The sequence below is a fragment of the Cygnus olor genome, chromosome 9 (genome assembly GCF_009769625.2).
Source record: "Cygnus olor isolate bCygOlo1 chromosome 9, bCygOlo1.pri.v2, whole genome shotgun sequence".
Taxonomy (NCBI): Eukaryota; Metazoa; Chordata; class Aves; order Anseriformes; family Anatidae; genus Cygnus; species Cygnus olor.
This window is the reverse complement of record NC_049177.1, coordinates 23,044,749-23,070,781: the sequence shown is the minus strand read 5'-3', so window position 1 is coordinate 23,070,781 and position 26,033 is coordinate 23,044,749. Positions and strand designations below refer to the sequence as shown.

The 26,033-nt window shown below is 35.6% G+C and overlaps 1 long non-coding RNA gene across 1 annotated transcript; it reads right to left on the bottom strand.

Annotated features, from left to right (window-relative positions):
• Positions 1-3,953: 3,953 nt before the first annotated feature.
• Positions 3,954-11,984, bottom strand: LOC121074657. Its single transcript, XR_005822462.1, has 3 exons — positions 11,393-11,984; positions 7,117-7,152; positions 3,954-4,781 (listed from the first exon to the last, which is right to left on the bottom strand). It is a non-coding gene; the product is annotated as an uncharacterized LOC121074657 (long non-coding RNA).
• Between the last annotated feature and the right edge of the window lie 14,049 nt (positions 11,985-26,033).

The following is a 26,033-nucleotide window of genomic DNA, read 5'->3' as shown; positions in this document are numbered from 1 at the left end:
TGCTGTGCAAATGAGGAAATTGGTCTGTATTACAAATCCCTTTGAGTATGTTACTGGTGCAGTCTGGCAATAGACAACCAAGATAATCTGTCATGTTAGGGCAGACTAATCTGTTTCAGTATTGAATATCTTTTCTGTTTGCTTTTCTCTTCATTGATGCAGTTTTTACCCAATGGAAAGTAGCATGAGACCTCCAGGAGGAGCTGATATGACTCAAGATGCGCCCTTGCGGTCTCAGTTGTCCTTTGAAGGAACAAGGGAAAGACAAATAAAGAAATATCTTGCTGGTTCTGTCTGTCAAAATCTCTACAGCACATCTAAAGAAAGCCACATTTTGTTGATAATTAGCTAATGGTATTTCAAGGTGATCCTTACCCAGCCTCCGTTAATATTACATTAACCTACTCTAGAAATTGGATTTAATGCAAATATGCTGCTTGAAAATAAGCGTAAGGAACAGAACAAAGACTGCCATTGAAAGGACTGATCGCTCTTTCTGGATGCTCTTCATCATGTACTTTTTGTATTGATTTTTTTTTTTTTTTTGGATAGGCTTTTTGGAAATATGGGTTAGTGTTCAGCCATAGTATCTTGTGCCACAGTGTGTACAATGAATAAAATCCAGGCATGAACATAAGAGCTATGAGGAAATGCATGTAATGCCATAACAGCAACATCTCGCTCCCTTTATCCATAGAACAGTGTTATTCACAGAGAAACCAATAATTATTTTCAAGATTATTTTAAGGCCTTGACCAAATCTTGATCTTAATCTTCTCTTTTATGGATTAGAGCTTGCTGAGTTCCAAACTCAGAGCAGCTTTGCTAAAAAGTGACTACTACATAAATAAATTCAAATGCAGTTAAGGGTATTTTTTTATTAACTTTAACAAAGTCCAATTGGAAAAGGTTTTTATAGGACTAGTTGTGAAAAATTTTGTTCCGTTTTCATTTAAGATCTATAAATTGTAGCCTCACATTAATACTTCTACATGCAAATATTCCAACTGATTGATCACCTATGCTGGTTGCTCATTTTGTTTCCCCTTTGCAAACATTTCACAACCATGGAGCTTTGAAACAGGACGCTTACTCTGGTCTTCTGAAACACAAAATTAAGGAAACAGAAAGAAGTGATATCCTGCTCTTGATTTATTTTTAAGCATCTGTTTCTATTTTTATTTAAATTCAATTTTCCACACTTTTTTATTGTATGCCATTCATTTTGTTTCATAGCATAGTCTTTCATTTCTTCAGCATTTCTGGCTGATGTAATGCAAGAGATTTGATGCGTCTAGCTTGCAAGTATTTATTGGCACTTGCATTGGAAATGAAAGTCCAGACTGGTTTCTGTGTCAGGAGTAGCATTTTTATTAGTTTATTTAATCCGCCATAGAAGGAAGTGTAGTCTGTTTGCTGCCAGTCTGCCTCCTTTATTCCCTGAGTACATTTCAGCAGAGGTGAGGTATGTTTAGAGGTCCGAGGGAATCAATAACCACACACCCACAGACTTTCATCTCTTGACCATTTTTTGAAAGCTGGCTTTTAACCAAAATCATGACAGTTTGACAGCTGTTTGGTCATTTATACAAACTGAATTGGTGGCCTCCACCCAGGTGCTTGTGCAAGTAGGCATCTGCATCCAAATATTCAGACTGAATTAGTACCTGTATTCAGAAATCTCAGCAGAGCTGTCAAGACTGGATGTTATGGAGATTTGTCTCAGGTATCCCCAGTGCCTTTCTAGCATTTACCTGGGCCTTGCCGGCCTTCATGGATAACTTTCCAAGTCTTTCCACGTCTTTCAGGGCTGCACATCTTCCAAAAATCTTTTCAACTGTCTTTTTCAGAGAAAAGTAAGACAGTGATGACAGCTCTTCTCATGATCAAGGACCAAGACAACATCATCTTGTTCTACAACTAATTTAGCTTTTTTGTGCCTTAATCCCCTAGCTCTAAAATTCAGAGGAGATGGGAGCACTGGCAATACGGTCCCACTACACTGACACTTTGTAAGGTCTCTCTCATTCCAGTGCCACGAAAACCCCTCTGGGTTTCCAGGCTGGTGAATTGAACAGGAGACCATTTCACCATAGTTACATTATGGGGTATTCCTCAAAAGCAGTGACCCCTGAAATGTTTCTGTTGGCACTTTCTCTTAATTCTCAAACTATGACATTATTTTCCATAACATGTGCAAGCATGCACACCAAATGTTATTTAATTAAACATTTATAGCATACTAATTTAACAGTACTGTTGGAGCAATGTTCTTGGCAATGATCCACTTCCTTCATTGGAATAAACTAGGCAGCCTTCGGCTTCATAGTTTATTCACTTGGGGACTGTGTTACTGCCTCATAAAACAGTGTGATAGTACTATTATCACTTAATTATACTGCAAGCTTTTCAGACTTCCATGTCTGCCTTTTTGCATCAACCACAGCATATTTCTCTGAACCTCAGAATGTGCAGGAAATATAAATAAGGCTGTTCGAGCATTCATAAATGTATCTCAGGAAGCTGCTCTGTCCGTGCTTGGAGATTTATCAATATATTATACTCAAATGTGATAAATTACTACTTTGACCAAACCAATGAATATATTCCTAATATAATTAATTCTAACACCTAATTCTGAGTTGCCACCTGTAATTTCTTATATAAAAAAATCCCAGCAACTGAAATGGACTACTTAGCAGTGTAATGAGTATTCACTGAGAAAGAAAAAAAGAGAAAGAAAGAAATATTGAAATTTAAGCTGCATTATCATTATCACTAATTGTCGGTAACAGCTATAGGTATTTTTGAAGGTAATTTCAATAATAAAAATATCTAAATGTCATACATAACCTCAGTTTATTCTTCCAGAAGATCAAATTTCCTGATATTTTTCTCTATTTGATGATTAACAACCTTTGTGTGTGTCTGTGTGTCTGTGTGTCTGTGTGTGTGCTGAGACACTTGTTAAAGTGAGGAAATGTTATTGCCCGCCCCCACCCCCAAAAAAAAAAAAAAAAAAAAAAAAACGCAAAATTAAAATATTATTAACATTTCTTAAATCCTGGTTATTTTAGGTAACCTTAAGCCACAATTTTGCACAAATTCAACCAGTGTAAATCATAGGATTATTTATTTTATATTTTGTTGCTATTTATTAAATATAATCACTTTTTTTAAAATCTTCATGCTTATTAAATTAATACTCAGAACACAATCTGAGTTAGGTTTATATTAAACTGAAAAGCTATTTTCAAAAGCTATTAAAATGTAAGGATATTAAGTAAAGCAAATCTCTCTACAGATTGACAAAATTTGTAGAAATGATGAATACTTAATTTCCCTTGAAACAGGTTTGGATATGAGACCATCTGATTTATGCAACTAAACAAAGAGTCACAGACTTGCATTTAAAAGTTTTAAATAAAATGACTTATCCAGCTGTTTCAGTTTAAAAACTTTAGTAACCAAACTCAGGTCACTCTTTTTTTTTTGCTGTTCACTCTTCACCATTTCAACTGGCTGCAGATAGACATCCCCTGTGTGCCAGTGTTGCACAACCAGCTGTCTATGGCCAGCTTTCTGGTGTATCAAAGTTTTTATTAGAAATAAAATTTACAGTGTGACACAGGAACACTTCAATGAATTCTTTTTGGAGCTTTGCTAAGCATCCGCATCCCAAATATGAAGACCACAGCTATGTGAGAAATGGGAAAATTGTGCTGATTCTTTAACTTAAGGCTTTGTAGTTATTAATATGTTTATGTTAAAATAAATATCTAATGTAAAACTGAGTGTTGTAGATTATATCATTTTTCATCATGAAAGAGAGCGACTGAATTTAATTGTGTTTTCTAAAACTGTAAATGTATTTGACTTTTATAATTTCTTATTCAACATCCAAAAACATAAAATATTTTTTTTTTGTGTAGAGAGATAATAAAATCATATGTTCCTTTGTATGTCAAAAATGACTTTAGTTTATGACCAATACAATTTCTAATTATTAGAGATGTAAGTTAAAGTGATTTAAGCACACTATACCATTACAATTTCTATAGCATGACAACATTCTCAATAATAGCCCATTCATAATTATCTTTGAAATATTTGAATAATTTTATTCAGTTGTTTTCTCAGACAATGGAGCATGTGACCAATTTACTATTATGTGGCTAAACATCCATTTTGTATTAACTTCTTTAATGATGTGCACTCCAGTTAAATGCAATATCTAGAACATAAAATAATGTTATTTATGTGCTATTAGGTGTCTACTTAGCATTTAAATTCTGTCTTCAAGTGAATTGAAAAATGAACAAATAAAACTTCATTTTATTTTGAACATTACATATACAGGTATTCATGTCTGTTCTTGGCTAATGGTACAGAGATTAAATAGTGGTGTCACACCAAAGACAACGAATATGAAGTTCTCTTGTCTCTGCTGATAGGAGAAGGAAGTGAAGATTGAGTGCTTTGTACCTCCAGGAATAGAAATTGCCTCCTGAGATGCTGTGAGAACTGGGCCTCAGTTAGCCTCGAGCAATTAGCCTCTAGTAAATTATAATCCTTGTCTTCCACCATTGTCTGCCATTCAGATTCCAGTTTTCTTATTCACAGCTGAGAAAGAAAGAAGTCTCTTTGCTGAGACCTGTGACTTGCCCAGGAGTGAGCACAGAACAAAAGCCCCATTAGTCCCACCGCAGTCTATGGTGGAGTCCCTGGCCCTGTGCCGGGATGGGACACCCGTAGACTTCTAATGACTATGGATCCAGACCCTAAAAATGGCATAGAAAGGAAACCCATGAAGTAGACTCATGGCTATGGATATCTCAGAGCTGTTTCCTCTCAAACTTACTGTTCCTAGTGTGTCAAGTCGATCAAAGTGTACCTCAAACAGGATGATTATGGTTGTGAAAGAGCAAATTTCTTGTGAACCACATCACCACATCGTCTTTGCTGGTAATGGGCCAAAAGCTGCACCAAGAACTACAGCTCCCTGCATTTTTTTTATTTTTTATTTTTTGCTCAGAATTTCTCACCTGCCTAGGATTTGCTTTAGCCCGTTTAGCTGTAGCAGCAATTTTTCTAATCACCATTTTCTAATTTGTTTTATTTCTGCTCATCTTTGTACGATCAAGTAACATAACCATCCTTCTTATACAGATGGTAGTAACAAGAGGTTATTTGGTGTAGAATGAAATATTTATGACCTCTGCTGCATGATGCATGGTAGAGGAGTACAGGGAGGTATGACGACAGGGGTGTCAGAAGAAGGGACTATGACGTGCTTCCCATACAGTAAATTCTGGCATACAGAGAAGCTGTAGGCTACTAATGAAGGAGCATGGTGTGCAGTATGTCATACGTGCAGCTCTCTGACACACCGTGATGTCTCTGCCTTGGTCTGGTAAGTATGGAAAAGGTGCAGCTTTGGCTGTGCCCTGCTATGAAATCTGGGGCAAGAGGCTTTGAAGGTAATTGCTGATGCTTTGGCCAGCTGCTTTTTCACAACAGAAACAGTAAAAATAAAAATAAAAATGCTGAACTACAAACTTCAGCAAAGGAGTAAAGTTCAACTGCTGCATATTCATAGCCCATCTCTGAGTAAGCCTTCTTCCATTGACACACACCCTTCCTGCATACCAAATGCTGGTGCATATTTATATATTCACAAACCATGCCCAATATTTCAGCATTCACAATTATTTACTATGCACAGGTATGCAGTCAAAATTCAGGTGGCTTCTAATTTCCCGTACTGTAAATTCATCCCCAGATCATATTATTATACTCTGAGCACCTGCAGAATCATAAAGTATTTCAAAACTGGGGATTTTATCTTCGTTTATTCCTCAGCCTCTGTACTGCAGTTCTTGGAGCATTATGCAATACACAGCCAAATTTATCTCCAGGTACATATTGGCTAAGCTTATATGCCTATAAGCACAAATAGCCTATCACAATGTTAATTCTAGTAAGAGGATATAGATAGGAAACACAACTCAAAGATTCAAGGAGATTTGTGTTTGATCTTGATTTTGTTTTAAACCAGCAAACAATGCTGCTTCTTTGGGGCTTTCCAAAGAAAGTGACAGGTGAGTTACTGGGCCTCAGACAAGCCAATGCCAAGAGCACACTTGGCAGAATTTATGAAATGTCTCCCAAATTCATCTTTAGAGGAAAATGACCATTTAGCCAGAGTGAAACATCCCACTCTGCTCACTACTATGATATATATATATTTCTTTTATCCTTTTCTGCATTAAATATAGAAACATGAATGGTTTTTCTCTTCATGAAGTGCATGATTTTTATACTTTATTTAAAGAAATCAAGAGGCATAAAAATAACTGTGAATGACTAGAAGTTATTCTCTTGTGCACTCCTGACACTTGAGTTCTCGTCACACATCACTCACAGTACAAGTCTAATTTTAAAAATCAAAGCTATGGTAAGAAGTGTTCTTTGAAGGTTAACCTGAATGCAAAGTCTGAATGCAAATCTAACAAACTGCCATAAATAAGTATGGCTTTTTTCAGTGGTGGGATAAATATGACATGCTTCCTTAGATTGAATTAAAAGTCCTAGGTAAATTCTAATTTGATTATTTGTTCCCACAATGGGAAACTTTTATGACATTTTTTGTGTCTGCAACAGAGGATCTTGTATTCGTTCTGTAACTGTGAATTTATTTTAAAGAGAACTTCAGGTTGTAAAAAAACTAGATATCTAGTGACAAAGAGGTAAAACAAATAATTGCAGATTGCAGATAAGACTGGGAAGGGCATAGGTGTACTGCAGAAAGGCACTTATTTCCATATAGTGGGACATGCATGTTTCTGATGAGAAAATTCAGTAATTATTTTTAGAGAAAATGCACAAAAAGAAAAAAAAAGGAAATGCTTTATAAGAAAATATGCAGATAAACAGGGAGAATGTAATCTCAACAGAATAATTTCTGGAAGAAATGCATGCAGCTAATGTTGCATACTCCATACTCTTCTTCCATTGAAGAGAATACACCAAAAATACATGTGGAAGATACATAAGTACCCATATAAATTTGGAAATATCTTCTTTTAAGATTGAAATGATAATAAAGATAAATACCTTTGTACTTGCTGAAGTTTTGTGACAAATGCAAGACTGAAAAAAATATAATACAGTAATAAACAAATAGCTGTAATAAAAAATTACAGTTTTGAAATTGGAATATATAATTTCTTCTTAACCACCAATCTAATAGTCTAAAAAACTCCTTGCTGTTAATCCTATCCAGACAATGGTTTAGGCCTTATCTTGTAAATGATCACAAAACGCTTGTATTATTTTTTATATATCAGATTTAGTCTACAATTCCTTGAGATAAAATCCTGTTGTTTATTAAAAACATCGGCAAACCTGTTGCTGTAGTGCCATGGACAGATTCATAGGATTACATATCTTCTCTTTCATCTGTAATTGGAGTACTTACTTGCCGTGCTTTTTAGCAGGGAAATAATCATTTAATGCTATCTGTAAGGAATAAAATGTGTATGTTTAACACTTCATGACATATTTACTACTGTTTTTCAGCTCTTATCACATAGGAATTAGTTATCATTTTGGTGGTATTTTATTTCCATAGCTAGACAGAATTCTTTATCTGTGAGTTAGCATTACTTTGTCAGGTAACAAATGACAGTATGTTTTAATAATAAACGTCATAATATTTAAGTCGTGCTTGTAGCACCTGGATCACATGAAATGTTTATTACAAATTTGTTTCAGTGCAAACAAGCAAAGTAGTTTATTTCACAAAAGCTGTGTCTAAAAGTGAACTTCGCTGAAGAAAAATAGATTACAGGCAAAGGCCGTCTCTGAAGTGTTCACATAATGGTCCATTTACATAAAGATATCACTTACATGCTTTGCTCAAACAAACATCATCAGTCTTTTTTCCTACCCACATTTCTATAATTCCAAAGTTTTCCCTGTCCAGTGTCAGGTATTGCAGCTGCTATTTTTGTTCTTTTAGAGACTGTTCAAAATGAAGACAGTTGGGTGAAAGATATCTACAAAAGCAAATATAAGCCAGACAGCTGCTATAAATGTGTATGGAAGAAAATGGAGCCCCTTTCATTTGCACCATGTAAGGACCTAGCATTTTGTCTCTTGGCAAGACATCAAAAAATTTCCTTCCTGTGACTCATATACAACCTGCAAGAGGAATGTCTCAGAAACACGTGCCTTCTTCCAAATATTCATGTCTCACTCTTATATAAATAAAACTTCCAATAAAAGAAAAGTTATGTCTTGGGGAGTAATGCATATTCAAAATAAGTATATCTCTGGAAATTTCTTTAGAAAAGCAAAACTAGCCAAAGAGCCACTCTATAATTTGTTGCAAGAATTAACCTTTTATTTAAGATTATGGACTTTGATCTACAGCCGTTACTTACATGAATAACTTCTCTGTAAGTGAGCACCACAGTGGTATTTCACGGGGTTTCACTAAGTAAAAGCAGTTGGGTTGAAACCTAACTGTAAGAAACGTTCTTTTAAATTAAAATGTGTTTTTATAGGGGAAGAATAGCCAATAAATTCCAATTAAAGTCAATTCTTTTAAAAACTTGAATGTCTGCTGTAATAAAGACTTCAATGAAAATGAAAAGTACCAAATACTTGAGGGTTCAAATGCTAGGTATATTTCCAGACAACTCGGCAATCCATACCAATATCTGTCTGAGGCAGATTGTATTTTTCTAATCTTTCCGGAAGACCTCTCCAAAATGGGCAAGAGATTTGAATTCAGACTGTTCTGCCAGGCATCCAAACAAATTATCCTGATCTTGGTTACGCAGATTCTCCTGGACTCCAAGAAAATATTTATTCTTGAAAAAAAAAGTTATGCGTTATATCAGGCTTCAGCCCTGGTTAGAGGTTTCATATAAGTTTGGACATTTAAAGGACAGGGTAATACATGCCATCACCTAATAGTTCAGTTTTTCCAAACTAATTGCTGAAGGTTTCAGATTATCTTTTTTTCCAAGACAACTCATTTTTCCACTCTCTAGAACCTGTTAGTTGATTCTAATAAACTTAGGGTTAGATTAGTGTATGGTGTGTGACCTTGGACGAGAAGGAGCAGTACTTGCTAGAAGCTTGCTTCACCCCACAGTACACAGAAACTATCCTAGCTCACTAGAGTAGTCTGAAAGGGAAATCTCCTCTCTGAGAGTGATGACATTCAAAACTTCATCTATTTGTGCTGGGAAATCAGGATTTTTCTCCTTTACAAACACAGCAGTATGGCCCATGCTCCTGCAATTTTTCTTCCTGTAATTTTTTTTCCCATATGCAGATGGTTCAGGTTGCAGATGGGTGCCAGAGAGTGAGGCTGAACAGGACAGCTGTTGCTTCATATCACTCTTGCTATGATCCTTCATGTTTGTCATTTTTATGTCAATGTCTATTTGGTTTGTTTGGTTTGGGTTTTTTAAACATTTTGTTCAGTGGAAAAACAAGGAGGAAGGGAGGGCTGGCCAGCTGGCAAATGAGACTGAGCTTGAGAGAGAGAGGAAAGAATCGGGGCAATCACACTCTACTGAATTTTAATAGTGGGTTGGAGATTTTATGGTTATATACTTAAGTAGTTAGCAATAAATCCAAGTAGGGTGATGTAAGTAATGCCAAATTTAAGCTAACATTTTAGATTCATACTCTTTCTTTTCATCTTTTGAATTGTTTAGTATTCTCAAAACACAGACCAAAGCAATCACCGAAACAATTACAGAGAAAATGAAATCTGGGTTGGATGTGTGTTATGTTGCGTGGTGGTGGGAGGTACAAATGTTCTTACAGAGGATAATTTGGTCTAAAGAAGCGCTATGGATTTAGCAGGATTTGGTTTTGAAAACAAAGAAGGGCAGCCCTATATAACCAATATCACTATGGAGAATTTTAAAATCAAATACCTATGTTCTAAGAATAATTTAATACCTATACAGTGTACAGGACTAAAATAACCATGTCTCAAAGCTCATTCAAGTTATTAAACTTTATCTTCATTCTTCTGTATAGTTCCTCTGACAAGACATGGTTTGTCTGATACTGATAAGCTGGAATTTTTTCTGGACTTGTCCAAAACAAATGAATGTCAATGGGAAGCCTTTGGTCTATGGTGTTGGGGAAATCAGAGTATGACATAAGATAAAATTCAAGGCTTGATTTTGGGATCCTTAGAGAGTACACAATTTACTCAAACAAACTATCTCCTTCAAATAGTAAAGAATGAGTGAAAACAGAAAACATTCTCTGATATATTCTTTCAAGGCTGCTTTAGACTGGGAGTGCAACTAACATTACTGCCATGGGTAGCTGTGATATGGCTGTTCTTTATGAAACTGAGATTTAATCCTTGTTGGCAGAGAAGTTTTTTAGGGCTGAAAAATATTCTTTTAAGGATGGATTTCCTTTATATTTACTCTTGTGAAAAAATAATTTTATTATGCACTATGTTGCATCAGCTTATGTTCATGATGCCTACTTTGTGGGAGTCCCAAAAAGTATGGTTCTACTTTTCATAGGCAGCTTCTCATTCACAATTAGTCGCAGGCACAGATGATGTTATTCAACTAACTACTGCCCTGCCTTTACTGCCCTAACAGGTACAGTAAACAGATAGCTAAACCCAAGTTTTCTATGTTCAAATTTTAAAATGTTAGGAAAACAAAGAAACAAAGAAAAGAAAAAAAAAAAAGAAATAAAGAAGAGAATTCAATGCAAAAATAAAATTGTATGCAGATATCAGGACCAGATTATGCCTCCTCTTTTTTTTTGTTGTTGTTTTTTTTTCATCAATTAGTACCACTTATTTTAATGGGATTGGTTTCTAGAGGGCTACTGCTAGTAGGGAAGTAAGATTCAAGAAGACAGCTCTGTGTGAACAATAACCTAAGCACCCATTTAACTTTAAGCACTACTTTAGGGCCCTAGAAGTTAATAGCTTTAAGCATTTGGTCAAAGTTAAGTGTATGCTTAAATGTTTCCTTGAATTACAAATCAGACCCCTGAACTTCAGTTTTGCTTACACTGTGTATTATTTCGGTGTTAGATTCATTTTAGGAAGATAGGAAAATAACAGTCATTCAAAATGATATCTTTTTGCGATTAAATGTTACCCATACGGTACATTCAGCACATCAGCAATAAACATTTTTCTTCTTAATGTATATTTGACTGTATAAAACCCATTAAATGGAACTAAGCATACAACTGTTTCAATTAGATTTTCTAGTTCTCTAATTCAAGCAAAACAGCTTGAAGTTAAAAGAAAAATATATAACATCTTATTATTGACCTTAGTTTTCTATCAGTTATAACTATGCTTTTGGTTTAGGCTTACTTTTTACATTGTGTAACATGATGACTCATCATGAGAAGGCTTCACTTCATCCAGAATTTCACCTGGGGCACCTGTGCACCTCTTTTCTGGCAACACTAGATGCTCTGGTGAATTAGGACATGTTTGGTGGCAGGGTCCCATTCAGAGATCGGACACCAGTGGATCTCCACTGCACTACCAGCACAGAGCTGTGGAAAATGGCATGGAGAAACTATCAGTTGTCATAGGTAAAAAGATACAGATGATTTATCCTTATTCACTCCAGTTAAAGCAAAATAAGCAAGTAAGCCTCATAACACTTTGCAGTGGCTAAGTCCCAACAGGTAGCTCAGCGCCACCCAGCTGCTCGCTCATTCCCCCCAGGTGGGACTGGGGAGAGAATCAGGGAGGTAAAAGTGCAAGAACACATGGGTTGAGATAAAGACATTTCACTAGGTAAAGCAAAAGACATGTGCAGGAGCAAAGCAGAACCAGGAACCTATTTGCTGCTCCCATCGGCAGGCAGGTGTCCGGCGACTCCCAGGAAAGCAGGGTTCACACTTGTAAGCAACAGGTTCTCTTCATAATGCAGAGCACTATAATATGGAGACATCATCAAGGCCAGTTTCTGTTTTAAAGCCTGCTAAATTAGAATTATGTCCACAAAATCAAAATTTATCTCTGCAAGTCAAACCTAGATATTAGCAGGAAGTCAGACTTCAATTATCTCTAACTACAACCTTTCCAAGTCCCTATAATAACAGTTGTGTTATCTCATATTAATATTAGATATGTATTGTTATTCTAATAACTAATTATAGGACTCATAATGCTAATGATGGCAATTTAGTTTGTAATCCCATCTGTTCACTTTACCAGAGTTGTTTATTTTCCTTCCTGCTTTCAAAATACTCTTGATTTGTAATTAATCATGCATTTTGACTTTTTTAATTAGAGATTTGCAGGTTTGGGGGAAATAGAAGGAATGAACAGCAACTGGGATGGTATTGCAAAGAGAAAACAGCTGGATTTCTGTGCCAAATCAATGTGATTTCAAGTGACCATTGGAAGAGTTGAGTAACTTCTGTCATAAAGAATTAGTTGACATTTTGCCATTATAAAATATTATTGGAGAAGACTGGACAAATATTTCTGCTTTTTACATATGCAATCTTAAAGTAGTCTATGAGTATGTTGTATACTACATTTTCATTTCAGCAGAATTGACATTCAGACTTAATGGCAGTGCCTGATGTCTTGGTCCATTCCTTTGCAGACTGGACCTGCTGAAACGCTGCACAGGGAAGTGATCTAGGAAGGGCAAAATGTAGTGTGTTGAAGATCCTAAAGTGCTGAAATATATTTTGTGTAATAAGTAAATGTAGGTGCTCATGTATTTGCTTGTCTATTGTTCTCCAAAATTCTGTATTCTGCTATGACTCCCATCCATGACAGATCAAGTATTTGCTCAGTTCTTTGTCTTAGTATATGTTTTTATGTTTTTTTTATGTTTGGTTTTTTTATATGTTTGTTTAGTATATGTTTTCCCCACTTCTCAATAAGTGACAAGTTAAGTATTCTCAAACGTAATTCTCTTCTCAGTGAAAAAGAAAAGTAACAGGGTCTGCATTTAGGCTTTTTGTTTTTTGTTTGCTTTTTTTTTTTCCTATTGATGTTCTCATTTGCTAGTTTCTACAGTTTTTATAAACTGATATTTGCTATTCTCTGTTTTCTAAGGTGTGCAGCTATTCCTGTAAAGACTAAGAATTTCACCCATATAGGTAATAAAGTCTCAATCTATATTTTTGTTCTGCTGAATTTTAAATGTATAAGCATTTATCTGATTAATTGAAATTCACCACCTGCAATAGATGACGCGAGAGTGCTGTTTTTCATGGCCTTTTTATACAACAGCTACTGTGTTTTGCTATGCTAAGTTTGAGTTTTGTGTGGTGGCTTTTATAGTTTCTTTCTTGACAGCAGAATATGCACTGCTGATCATGATGCAAGAAAATAATTACATAAGAAAAAAGGATTTTTTTTTAATTAAAAAAGGCAAGATGCATACCCTTTGTTCAGCTTGTTTACTTGTTTGTTGTTAGCCAATGTTATGATCAGAAATGTTTGCTTTTGTCTGAGAATTGGATTGAGACCTTAGTCTACATTCCTTTGTTTCAGAATAGGATCAAAGCAATAGGTTTCTATTTGCTACAGATCTTTTATCCATGGTGCAATGTGAAACATCAAACAAATCTCATTTGTCTTCAGCTAACACATACATAAAGAGACCAAGCCGTTGTAATTACATGCACGTAACCAAACTGAATTCATTTGGAGTTTTGTCTGCACAAGTAAAGCACATTTGTACCTGCAATGTTCACAACTAATGCCCGATTCTGTATACTGATGAGTGTTGGCTATGACACGTTAAACACCTTTAGGACAGATGTTTTTATTTCATAAACATTTTTCAGTACCAGATACCCAGCCCAAGCTGCTGCACTGGGTGGTGAAGGAAGCATATTTTATTTATTTAGCTGTCTGCTATGAACGGCTTTCCACAGAAACCTCATCTATTGTTTGGTTGTACTCCTCTGACTATCTGTGCTGCTAATCAAGATTTCCAAATGCTAAGTGTTAACACACAAAGCTTAGAGTTGAGAAATTCTGACTGTCATCACCAAGGGATTAAACACAGATTTACTCAGGTAACTTACAACAAATATTACTCTATGAGGTTTAAAACAAGTCATGCATCTAAATTATCAGACCTTCCCTGCATAGCAAAACAAACTTCTTGTGCACTGCCCTACAGATTGCATTTTTGTCCAAAAGACTTCATTGTAACCTTTTTCTTTTTTTTCCTTTTTTTTTTTTCACAGTCTTTTAAAAATGTATGCACTGAAATGATATTATTGATATAAATTTAAAAAGATATTATTTTAGTGAACTACCTAATTACCAGGAGCAAATTATCTTGTGGTGCGCCCCCAGCCTCCTCACTGGCAGGGCAACACAAGAAGCAGGAAAATCCTTGGCTCTGTGTAAGCATTGCTCAGCAACAACTAAAACGTTGGTGTGTTATCAGCATTATTTTCATCCTAAATCGAAAACACAGAACCATACCAGCCACTGAAGAAAATTAACTTTATGCTAGCTGAAACCAGGACACAACTGCCACAGTGTGTGTGACATCTGAAGAGATGAGGAGCCACTGGGTGAGCATCAGAAGTTCCAGAGCAAAAGTACCAGGACACCATGTCCACTGATTTTTGGCTTCTGAGAAAATAGAAAAAAAAAAAAGTATAAGTACTTTATTGCGGACAGGTAAGCTATGCATATTGCATCCCTTACAGCCTATCCTTGCCTGGGTGACTTTCCTAATTTTGAAGCCCCAGAGCAAGTGGTCAGTGAACACTTCAATTGCATGTAAGAGATGATCAGCTTTTTGCACAATTTATAGCTAAGGTAAAAAGTTCTGAAACACATGGCTCATTTAATTTTAAAAAGAGGGTCTAGTTTAATTATTTATGCTGTATAAATCATGAGATTCTAACAGTCCGAAACATTATGATATTAAATCTTTGCAAAGAGACAGTAGGTGAAGGGAGAGACTCTTTTGTGTGAGTTATAAAGAGTGAGGATTAGCAAAATGTGGATTAGTAAGGGTCTGCTGCACTCAATACAGAATTTAGGGGAAATTATTTGATGTTAGTATTACTTGCTTTCAGCTTATTAAAATTAACTCTACGGGTTAGTAAATAATAGAAAATGTATTTGATGAAAGAAATGCTAATTTCTCTTCTAAGAACATTACTTGAAATTATTTAACAAATTCCATTTACTATTATCCATTAATAAACAGTAGGAAATATTCAATAGCTAATAGGACATGTTCGAACCTTGGTGAAGCACTTGAAGCAGCTGGATTGTATTTTGGATTTCATCATTAAATTTTTTTGTATCTCTATTCAGTTTTGTTTGAAATAAATTTCATGCAGATAAAGGTTGTGGGAAAGAAGAAATACTTTTTGTCCTGAGCTTCTGAGCCTAGCACTTGGTTGACAGTTAGCACTAAGACAAACGAGAGAGTGCTCTGCTCAAATATGTAAAGTCTGTTAAACTAAAAATTAGGCTGGAGTCTGACAGCCAAGGGAAAAGTCCACATCTATTCCCCATGAAAATCAGAGGAAATCCGGAGAAGTACTCCTGGAGGTGAATATGCAGTGGGGACTGTGAGATGGTATTCACTACAGCAGGAAAAGCACTGTCAAGGTCCTTCATAATTACCAAGGAGTGATAAACCTGCATGTGATGTGACACGGTAATGGGGTAAAACTGGGTCAAATAGGAATTGACCATTTTGTTTTATGGGAGGTATAGAAATCTGGCACCAGAGACAACCAGCTATTATTGTTGTACCTAAATCTTCAAATCTTTCAGGAGAATTACTGAGTAAACATTTGTCAACATGATCCTGTTCCTGTTTTGTTACCTCTATTCTTTATTGCTTCCATTTAATTACAGGGTAATCACTGCTGAAGTTTATGTTCCTGTCAGTTGTTTTGCTTCTGTAGGAATATCCATCAGCGGCCCAGAAATCTCAGACAGTCCAAACGTCAGCTTACACCTATTTTTCATTTTGACATGGTTTATAGCAAATGTCATTACAAGATTGCATTTAAGCTTCTGGTGACAGCATGTCATTGTTCAATTAAGTTTTTAGACACCTCTTCTAATTGTATATTTCAGCACTTCATATTCCTATGATTGCTGCTGCTTCCTTGCCTTCCCCAGTTATTTAAAAGGCAGTAAAATCTCTCTCCTCACCCCAAAATGTGAAGAGTGTGTTGACTTTATTTTGTAAATGTAATATTAGATTTACACTCTCAAAATTTGCAGGTTGACAAGTCCACACAATACAAACCTTTCTCATGAATCTGAGGGACAGGGCAATTTACACATTGCTGGAAAATTGCAGCAGTTTCCTGATATTTCCCCACACGATGCTGTTTGGGGGAAATTCCTATACAGATAAAGGCACATTTCAATCACTCTTGTAATGATGTCCTTGACTGCTCTGCTGAACTACTCATAAACCATTCCAGTCTCGAGGTTTTTTTTTCAGGTAGATGTTAAACACCAGTAAATGGGTAGATAAGGCGTCCTACTGTCATGAGATTTCTTGAGGCAGCAACATAAATAAGGAGGTGCAAAGAAGCTGATATCAGATGGATCAGCTCTCTCATCCACCTGATGAAGCCAAACAAAAACTCCATACAGGCAGTCTGAGGCAGTTAACAATACTGTTGTAGTTCTCACCGCAGGTTTAAATGAGTTATTGGTTAGAATACAAAAGCAATGTCTGGTAAGGATTTAGCATACAGAGGATTTAAAGAAATACTTTTCTGTATTCTGGTATTATCTTTGTGATAGTAACACAGTCACAACGACCTTACGAAAAAATAAAAATAAAAAACAAAGAATTTTGCATGCAAAATATGAAAAAACTTGATGGGAAAATATATTTTCCAACAATAGTACTTAACTACTTACTACAAACTGACTTAAATGCATGTGCAAAAAAAAAAGTCTTCTCGGAGGGTAACATTTTTTGTGAAGAATTATTTAATTACATTTCTGGAGATTTGGCAGATTTTTTTAATATTAAAGAAGAGAAGAAAAGTTAAATCTTTGCATGTGTGGAATACATCTAGATATTTATTCTCATCCTTTCTTATATATTCCTTTTGCCATTCTCTTTCTATTTTTCTAACCACCTTCTCTTCCTAATTGTATTCACATTCTTTCCGTGTATTAGATAATTTTATATTTTCTTTAAAAGCAGCATCAATCTATTTCAATAGCGTGAAGTCCTTTTTTTTTTTTTTTTAAGTTTTGTTAGCCTGAGTTATTTTTCATCTTGTACAAGTCATTATATCTTCAGAGATTTTGTTATCTCTGAGCTCATATACACCAAGATAAGATTTGAGATCCTTTCTTCTGTTTTTTGTTTTTTGTTTTTTTTTTTTTTTTTCCCTTTTACTATGTACTTTTTTTTTTCCCCTCATATGGTCTTTGGGTTAGCAAATGAAATCTTGCTTTGTAGTGGAAAGTGTCTGACTCATCCAAGTACATCTTCATAGATAATAATATTGCCTGTGGCCAGGATTTTCAACGATAGCTAAATTACACACCTATCTATCTCCCATCAGCTTTCATTAGATCCTTCATGACCTTTGAAGAAAACTGAACGTTCATTAATTTTTATTTTCTTCCATTTAGAGTATGTATTACTCTTATAATAACTACCTCAGACACCAAAGAAAGAAAAAGTGAAGAGCAAATGTTTGTTTAAAGAAAGGTAAGTGGGCAAGGGAGCCACAGGCCAGGGAACAAATGAGTTCCTTCCTGAGGAAGGACAGAGGAATAAAAAAGATTACAAACATCAGTAGTTGAAACTCTCATAACAGTGGAAATTATTAAGGGAAGAAATCTAGGCAGAGAACGTGTGTTCACCTAATCACTGACTTTGTGGAAAAATCTAACAAATCCAATATTTCTAAAAAAATAAAAATAAAAAACAGGAAGCTGAAAACAGTTATTTTCATAATTTAATGGCATGCAGTCTCAACAGCAGAATTTGTTAGTTGTTAATTTGTTTAGGAATGTTAAAGATTTTTCATTTCTTGAATTCTCTAAGTCAATGTTAAACACTTTCATGAAAGATAAGTTGTAGCTCAGCAGCACGATGAGCTACCCCTGAAATCTTTTGGCTGTGCTGTTTGGAGGTCAGACCAGAAAGTCTTATAGAACCCTATAGTCAAAAAATATTTTCATTCAACCATTTTAATGTTACATACATATTTAAGAAAAAATACCTTTACACAAATGAAAAATGAAAGAGAAATTTTTACCAGCTTTGACCAGATCTACACAACTGTTCCAAGGAGAATAAATAAATAAAATAAATATGAGAAACCCTCTGCACTGTCCTCATGCTTATCATGTTCCTCAAGGCAAGACAGAGGAAGAAATAAATAAAGTGATAGCTTGGGGGAAGTATCTCTGGAGAACATGGCACTGTCATTGGGAAAATAAATGAGGAAGGATGACATGTAGGAGAAGAATTAGCAAAACTGTTCCTGACACTTGTTAGAAAGAAAAGAGCTCCCAGCAGCATTGCAATAATGCAATACTCAACACATGTAGGAGCACCACAGAAACTGAAAAGCCATCAGTCCTCATTGACAAAGGAGGAGGGGATTAATTTTGTTTAAATGAAATTTTAATTGGCTGCTTGAAAAAAAATAAAAATAAACCAAGTTTCACCCAGTTATATTGTATCATTTGTTATTACTTACATCTGTGTTAGAGCAAAAAAGAAGGAAAACCTCCAACTGTAAACTAGAACAAGATGAATATAGGTTAAGAACATCGTATTTGACAAAAGACAAAATCAGCTATGAAGAACAACTTAGTTTCTAAAATCTACAGCCTTTAGCTAGATCTAAAATTCTGTTTCTTCAAATCCCTATCCCTGAATTCACATTTGCTTCTAAAGCTTGCAGAGAAATGGAGAATTTGAAGTCCTGTGATGTGATCATTTCTCCTGTTGCTCTGGAATCTGAGACTTCTGTTTCTGCTCATGCTCACAGCAGCTCCAGCAGACACTGGCAGGCAGAGCATGAAAAAAAAAAAAAAATCCTCTGCAGGAGTACAGAAGGGAAAAAAATGATGGTCCTTGACCAAGGCAAAATTAACTCAGAATTTGTCAGATTCAGGTGTGACTTGTGACAAGTCACCTGTCTAAATACTCATAGGGAAAAAAAAAAAAGAGTATTTGATTACTTTTAAATTGTGTCCTTAATCTCTGTAGGCCTCATATATTCTTTTCCTTACAGAAAGGGGTTTTGGAAGTATAAAATTACACGTTCTTAGAGTCCTTAGAACTGTTTAGAGAAAACATTCAGACTTAGGTATAAACGAAAAAAAGTTTAGAAATATGTACTGGTTTAATTTAAAGCCAAATAAGAGAACTTTGGAGGCTGCAATTCATTTCATTCATGGGCGATTCATTGAGATTTATATCAGCCATCATAAAAGCTTGGATGCCAGTTCCAGGTTTCCAACAATCAGAAAGCTGGAGTGAATTTTCAATTTGGGATTTGCTTTAACAGCCTAAAGTCTCACAATAGAAATTAAGTGCAGTCAACCAGGTAGCGTGTCACTACTTCTGCATTTGTTTTAGTGTTTTAGTTGAGTTTACCTCCTGACCAGCTTTAATTTGCAAATATAAATGTTTATGACTACAAAATTGTGCAGACAAGCTACATTTTTATACAGATGGCAGAGTTGGAAATTCAAGTCTCTGATTCATTTATGCAAGTACCACTCTCTGCATATCAAATGGTTGGGTATGAGGTGCCACTAGCAGAAGCCTTGCACATATGTATTTTGTGAACAACTACTGAAACACCAGAATAAATATTTGGCCCTCACTTTACCAAAACCTACCACAGTAACATAGTAACAGATGTTACCTCCTCCTTGTTATGGGCCTGTTGATATTCCCAGGGTTCAAGGGACAATCACTTATGGTTTATTACGGTATTAACTAGCAAGTCAGTGTTAGTGTTAACTATACGTCACTTTTTTTTTTTCCTTTTTCTTTCCTTTTATTTTTTATTTTTTTTAATAAATTGTTATTTGGACTGGATTTTAGGGAAGGGGAGAATAGTCACTAGATTTTGACATTTCTTTATTTCTTTTTCATGTCTACACTTTCCAGCTACTCAATGTAAGTACATGGGTCAGCTTTTAAGGGAATATTTTAGGAAGATTTCCCTGTGTGAAGAGAAGAACGTCAGATATGGAAAAGGGTTGTTCACAAGCAGATAATTCCAGCAATTAGTTGAGGTCAAGATCTGTGTCCTGTCTGGGCTGCTGTGGGGAGCAGAAGGGAAGAACTCGTGCTCATGGCCAGCACGAGTTGGGCTGGCAGCAGGCTACTCCCAGCTGCCCTATTTCCCAGGCAAACATATGAAAAACAAACAAAAGTCATAAATATTTGTTTCCAAAATCAGCTAGTTAATGACAGAGAATATAAAAATCTCATGAAATTATAATTTGATGGAACAGTATTTTGAGCGCTTCCAAAAACACAGACATAAGTAGCTCATTGAAATAAAACCCAATACACATGAACTTTAGTTCTCTCATGAAAAACAAAATAAAACAAAAAAGCAAATGTGGAGGAAAAGCTCTGCGTATTAGACAAGATTACTAATTTATGGAAAACAACACAGAGTAAACATCATTGCTTTGTTTGATGATATTACCAAGCACCAATAAGTAAGAAGACTCCAGTCCATTCTGTTATATATTTACATAAATCATCTTGTGATCTTTATTCATGTAAAGTACTCTTCTGACTTTATGGCAATTTTGTAATCATTATTCATTCTGTATGGAATCATATACTTCTGTGAATTAAACTGAGAATCAATTTTCTAATTAGCATTACAATTGTTAATGAAATGAAAGATTACATGAGTTGCAAGTGCACAGAGACATAATGCTATCAGGCATTCGAGTCAGACATATTTAAAATATACACTTCCTATTAGTCAAAATTTCCACTTCCTGCTGTCTCTAGAGTCTAGCAAGATTGTAAAACTGGAGCAGCATTTCATGGAGTTCCTTATAGTTATTATCACAGTATTAAATAAGATCTTTCCTGCAAGGGAAAGAAAATGATTGTTCTCTCTCCTAAGCTGACTGTGTAAACCGTTCTTCAATAAAATCCAAGAAATTAATATTCAATGATTTACAGTAAATCTCCTGAGCACTGGAGGTTTGCTCTAGATGGGAAAAGCAAACACTTATGGGGTACATTATTATGATGGCTTATGCTAATTAAATTGAAGCAGAAATGCTTAATTTATGCTTTACCATCAAGTGCAAAGGGGAAAATTCTTTCTTGGTTTAAGCTTTATCTTGTTAAGAGGATTTACCTCCTTATTTCCTATAATAAAGAGCTATTTTTGAGACTATACTGAGAAAGCAGAGACTTGCAGAGCTTTTCTGCTAGTTGCCATGACACTTTGGAGCTCAACCTACAGTTCAATACAGTGGCTGCAATTAGGTTAATTAGAACATTATCTCAAAGTACACAGCTATTGTAGAAAAGAAGAAACATTCTCACTGAATATGCTGCTCGGTCACCAATACATGATTTTTATTTTTTTTTTAATTACATTTTATAATTATAATGAATAATTTATTTCTTTAGGGGATGCTTGATGTTTAAATATTGTAACTCAAAAAATAAATACAAGTTCCATGTAATATTATATTAGGACATTTGAATGTAAGTTATTTTCTTCTATAAAATAACAAGAGAAAAATTCCCTCTAATAAAAGATTATACTATTTTAGCTCATTAACAATTTCCAAATTCAAAGGCCTTAATGAAAGATCACATGCAAATATATACATATATATATATATATAAATTGTGTTAAAGGAATATTTTTGTATTATTCCCTACTTCTGTCTGCAAATGGGATTAAGCTTTATTTTTTCCACTATCACAGCAACTAGACACTCTTCTCTAGGTAAAGGAATCAGTTGTGCTAGGTGCTGTTCAAACAGGAAAAAAAGATTTCGTTCTACACCAAAAATAGAAGGCAGGTGCAGACAGAGAAGTACAGGAAATAAGCAAAGAAAATGGTTAGCCTGATGAGCTGGGGCATCAGCTCATCAGTAGGCAGCTTTTCCTCTTGTTGTTTCGCTAGTAATTATGAAAAGTAAAAATATAAAGGAGAAAATGCAATATTTTATGCATTTTCTGAAAACTTAAGCACGGAAGGAACTGCTGAGGAGCCTGTGGAAGAAATCCAGTTCCACTGAAATCAGTAGGAGTTCTGTCACTGATGTCATGACCCAGTTTTTAAAAGTGTACTTTGTAAACTTTTGACTTTAAACTGTTGAACTTCTGAGATAAATATTCAACTACCTGATATTATTTCAACCAGATCTATGTGGGTGACAAAACTGGCACTCAGACTGTGTGCAGTATAGAAAGTCGACCTCTGTGCTACATGATGTAAACTGCAAGATTTCAGCCCGTCCTAGGAAACAGACTGGACCGTCAGTGTACTCTGTCGTCCCCGAAATATATTCAAGTGCATTGCCCGTCTCCCAGAGAAGCTGTACACACTGTATAAACCTGCCGTGGGCAATGACTTAGCAGCATACATCTCATGAATGTCATAGCTGTCGTTGTGAAATATCAAATGCCAAGATTTTCATAATTTATTTCCGCATATTTGACAGGAAGGGAATTTTTGAGGACAGAATTCTAAATTTAAACACTTGTTTCTGCCTTTTAGTGTCTCAGACTGGTTCCCATTCCCAACCCCATTTATCAATCATTTTCACTAATCATTACTGTCTGTATTTATCTTCTATGATCACTAACCCTCTGTCCTCCACATCCTGAAGAAAGGAAAGTTGCTGCCAGACATTATGAAAACTAATGAATATTTTTGAAGTGAAAAGATGGAATACTGACCCCCCAAGGAAAATGACTGCAAAACTCCTTTAAATTCCAATAAAATCATGTTTTCACTGATAAGGAATATCATTGGTTAGATGCTCAGCTAAGCACACAAGCGTGTGGCTTACACTAAGGGTGGCTTACACTGGCCTTAACTTCTAGGATTTTTGCCCAAAGTCCAGAAGCACAGTTCAGGTGTTGGGGTAAATCTTGATTTTGTTTAATTTAATTTTTCCACCTGTCCAAATATCTCAAGTCAATTATTTATTTTTTCCCATTTCTTCACAGATCTTTAAAGAATTATTATTGTTATATCTTAATCCTGAAACAATTAGAAGGTTACTGACCTGGCACTTTAGGTATATCTGACAAGTCAGAAAAAAAAAAAAAACCTCCCAGAAAATAAAAATGTCCATAAATAAAGCTAACAAGAAATCCTCATCTCTTAATATAAACCAAGCACACCACTAAATCCCAGCTCTCTACACAGGCTCAAAGAAATTATTTTGCTCCATTAAAAATCGTTAAGACTAACAGAGCAAAGTATTTCAGATCACAAGATGGAGCATTTTAATCAAAATGAAATCTTTTGGCTTCCTCTTTTATATGAAGGAGAGAAAAGCAGGATTTTTTTTTAATCGTCTGACATGACTGCACGTAGAAGAGATCTGCAGTGGTCTTGTACTCTACAGCTATGCTGTGAAGCTCCTCCTAGGACAAAGCCTGACTCAAGCCCCATAAGCAGAAATGTAACAGCATTTCATGTAAGTACTAGCTAGTACTTACTAAAGCTGAGTGATCGTCTGTAGCTCTATGATTCTATAAGTGGCCTGATTTGGTTCCTAACTTTTAATGCTTGTTTCTTTATTCAACCTTTTTCATTGTTCTATCTGTTCAATAGTGTCTGCTCCGTGTATCTAGAGTATGCACATGCGTATCCAACAAATAATAATACTGTGAGGTGTTATTGAGTGAATCACAGCAGAAAAAAATAAAATATCTCAATAGCCATTCCTCTACTTAATCAAACAACCATAACCTTTATAATCAATTTAGAGGCTGCAAACCTGCCACAGTACACGCTTTCCAGTTCAATCTGCAGCACTTCATCCTCTCAGTTCTGTTTAGCGCCCAGTCCTGAGCGTCAACACAACAACCGTCACAAAGTCTGGACTCAAAGTAGCATTTTGTCTTCCAACTGAAACATTTCACAACAAATAAACAAAGCAAAATCTGAAATTGTGCTCCTCAAGGCAGTGAAACTTGAATGTGAGACTAGGATATGATAAAATGTGTTAATGTGGGTACATTCACAAATATCAAACACAGTAAAATGTTAATATCCCAATGTTACTGTTTTTCTCATCTGTTTTCATTCAGTTTCCGTAAAATACATCTCTTCCTCTTCCAGTCAGCTATGAACACTGCCGCCAACCCAGTTTCACATTGCTGTGAACAGATTACATGGATCTCTCTCTCAGCTCCCTATTTCCTCTCTTACTTATTCTAAAAACCAATCTACCAGAAGCAAGAAAGTCCATCCTCACCTTATCTAACACCTTTTCTCCCTCTTCTCTCACCCTGCCACACTCTTAGTGCCCTTTCTTACCTTTTTTCTTCTGTATAGCTAAAACCCTGCTCACTTCACCCAAAGCAGCTGACAAACTGTGGTGCCTCAAACCATAGCAGTAATATCTTCTGCCACTTGTGATCTGGAAAACGTCAGATATTATCTTGTCTATTTTTACTTTACATTCTTCAGTGAAGAAATTATGTTTGTACAGTGCATGGTGCAAATGGAAACCTGCTTCCCACTGGCCTTTCAGCATGACTGCAAAAAAGGAAAACCCACCTGTGGGTGCCAAGGAGTTGGCAACAACCTTGTGGGATGTAAATAACCTTTTGATTCACTGTTCTCAAGCTTCCACTGATTTTTTTTATGCAAAGTCTGTTCATAATCTCATTTATTGTCCTCTACTGTAGGGTCTCTGCAGCTGTTTTGCTAATAATAAACCAGCACTCTCATCCCTCTGCAGAGCTGCCCCCCATACATTTTCCTCATTCTGCTTCACTTACTTTCTTACTTTACTCATTTCTGCTTAAACTTACTAAAAGGAGAAAAGGACACTCCTTTTCAGGAGAGCAGAGACACAAAGGAATGGGGACAGAGAAAAAGAAAATGGGCCTTCAAAACTCAGCTTGTCTATAGCACATATTTGGGTACTCAAAGGTGGAGATCTGGCCATGCATGTCACCTGAGTAATGCAAAAGCTCAGTCCTTGGTTTTACAGCATGGGAGAAACAGGTAGATGTCCAGGGCCTCAGACTATCAAATTGCAATTGTCTATGGCAGTCAAATTTCAAAGTAATTTGTAACAGAAATATCACAGAGAAAAAGAGATTCAATCTCACCAAGGAGATGAGTTTTTTGTTTTTTTTTTTTTTTTTTTTTTAAAATCACATTATCAAAAACAGTTTCCATTTTCATATATGAAACAATAAATTCTAAGGTTTACAACCATTAGTTGACGTGGCCAATATTAGGGTTTCCATTCATCAACTCTCCAAGATTCTGTTTCCCTTAAAACTGTTTATGGAAGGGAGCTATGGGTTCCTCACCATTATGGTCTTCTACAGTGTCTTTGAGCAAGTGTGTGTCAGTCTCCTTGGGCAGGTATGTATGATCTCAGGTAACTGAGACCATTTATTTGTCTCACAAACTGACAATTCCACATTATATTTACTTATAACGTTTTACATATATTAAACCAATATACATTCCATACGCTCTCACTTACAGGAGCGGTTCATATTTTTCTTGTGTATTCTGTCTTTAACTCACTGATGCAATGCAGAGATTGTTGATTTTTCACTAAATTTAGTAGCAGCAAATGCTGCTTCATTAGTGCACCCTCCTAGGGTTTGCTTCACAATAAATTCTGCAAAAAGGCTGCAGACAGGGTGCACAAAATACAGGATTTTTATTTATGCCAGGATTCCACCTGGGGCAGTAAAAACCACCAGGCCCTTCAGGCTTACAGGGGCTGCCACTGCCTGGCTTTTCTTCCCTCTTTGCTTTGTTAGGGTCATTCAACCCCA